Source organism: Galeopterus variegatus, unplaced genomic scaffold (genome assembly GCF_000696425.1).
Source record: "Galeopterus variegatus unplaced genomic scaffold, G_variegatus-3.0.2 Scaffold3653, whole genome shotgun sequence".
In the NCBI taxonomy this organism is placed as follows: Eukaryota; Metazoa; Chordata; class Mammalia; order Dermoptera; family Cynocephalidae; genus Galeopterus; species Galeopterus variegatus.
Window position 1 is genome coordinate 3,058 of NW_007729764.1, and position 2,409 is coordinate 5,466.

The window sequence follows — 2,409 nt, forward strand, 5'->3', positions numbered from 1 at the left end:
ATAAAACTGTTACATAAAGAAAATGGAAACAATCCAGGTATCCTTCAATGGGAGAATGGTTAACAAACTTGTACATCCATTTCATGGAATATTACTCAGTAATAAAAATGAGTAAACTATTGATATATGCAATAATCTGATTTAATCTGACAGATTATGTGGAAGGCGAATCTCAAATGGTGACATACTTTGTAATTTCAATTATGTAACACTCTTGAAAGACAAAATTGTATAAATGGAGAATTGATTAGTGGTTGTCAGGGCTTAATAAGGAAGGGGTGGGGGCAAGAGGGAAGAAGGTGTGGCTATATAAGGGCAACTTGATGGAAATGTTCTGTATCTTGACTGTATTAATAACATCGGTATCCTTGTTGTGGGATTGTACTATAGTTCTGCAAGAAGTTACCATCAGGGAAAGCTAAGTGAACACAGGAGTTCTCTGTATTATTCTTATAACTGCATGTGAATCTACAAGCATCTCAAATTTTTAAAAAATTTTTCATTTTAAAAAAGTTTCTTTTTAACTCAGTTGGTTAGATCATGGTGTTATAACACCAAGTTCAAGGGTTTGGATTCCTGTACTGGCCAGCTGCCAGAAAAAAAAAACAAAATGTAGCTGGCTGGTTAATTTGGTTGGTTAGAGCGTGCTGCTGAGAACACCAATGTCCAGGGTTTGATGCCTATGGCCAACTACATACACACACAAAAAGTTTCTTTTCTTAGAGATATATTCTGAAGTGTTTATGGATGAGATGACACAATGTTTTGGATATAGTTTTAAAATAACTTAGCGAGTGTGGGAGGAGAGTAGTTAAATGTGCAAATGAGCAAAATTGGCCATGCACTGATAATTATTGAGTCTAAATAATGAGTATGTGGAGGCTCAATACACTCTTCTCTTTACCTTATACATAGTGGAATTTTCACAATACCTGTTTAAACATATATGACAATATGATTAATATAATAATAATAATTATTATTGGCAAGGATGTAGACCACCAGCGACTCTCATCATCTGATGGAGTGTGTGCATATTGGCAGACCCACTTTAGAAGGTAATGTAACAATTTCCCTTAAATATTTCCTTATATCCTGTGACCCAGTAACTCTACTTCTAGATATATACCCTAGAGAAATTTTCACACATATCTGTAAGAAGGTATGCACAGAAATGTTTAAAGAAATTGCTTAAACAAAAACGTAGACAACCTAAAAGTTCATCAGCAGAAAAATGGTTGTCAATTTTATTATGGGCATGCAGGGGAAAATTATTTAGCAGTGAAAATGAATGACAAGAATGAATGAATCAAGCTCAAAACTCATTTCTCATTATTATTATTTTTTTTTTTTGTCTTTTGTCTTTTTCCGTGTCCGGCAATGGATTGCAACCCTTAGTGTTGCCCCCATACCGGACCGGGGACCGGCAACGGGATCGCAACCCTTGGTGTTGCTCCCGCGCCTCGCTCAACCAGTGAGCGGGAACCAGTCCGTATGTGGGATCCGAACCCTCGGGCGGGAGCGCCGCCGCGCTTCCCAAGCGGCGCACTATCCAGTGCGCCACCAGGCCGGCCCTCATTTCTCATTATGATCTAAGTTTTTTTCCTTACTTTTTTTCTGCATTTCTTCCTTATGACTGCTTTGAATTTTCTAAATCATATTGTTAAGGATAATTTTGTTTTCAAGAGTTCATCATAATACATTTCTATATTATTAAATAAAATTATTAAATAAATAGAAATATGAACTGCCTCCCAAATAGATCAATATTAATGCACAGTTGTAACAAATATACTAAATTAATGTAACTTGTTAATAATTGGAGAAACTGTATATGTGGGTGGGGGTGGGTATGGCAACTGTCTGTACTTTCTGCTCAGTTTTTCTGTAAACCTAAAACTGCTACAAAAATAAAGTCTAAAAAAAAAACTCATGGAAAGATGCATAGTATCTTTTAATTTCATTTTTCTATGAACTTTTTNAAGGTATTTTGTTATAAGCAACAGAAATGGACTAATACAACTAGTATCTAGAATAGATAAAGAACTCTTAACTACTCAATAATAAAAAGGCAAACCAATAAAAAATGGGCAAAGGATCTGAATAAACATTTCTCCAAATAAGATATACAAATGATCAATAAGCATATGAAAACTTTTGACATCATTAGTCATTGGGGAAATACAAATCAAAACTACAGTGTGGTACTACATCGTATCCACTAGGATGGCCAGGTACATACCTGAGAACAATAAAAACACACATCCACACAAAAACTTGTACATGAATGTTCATTACAGCATTATTCATAATTGCCACAAAGTGTAAAAACCCTAAATGTCCATCAACTAATAAATGGATAAACAAAATGTGATTTATCCATACAAAGAAGTATTATTTAGCATAAAA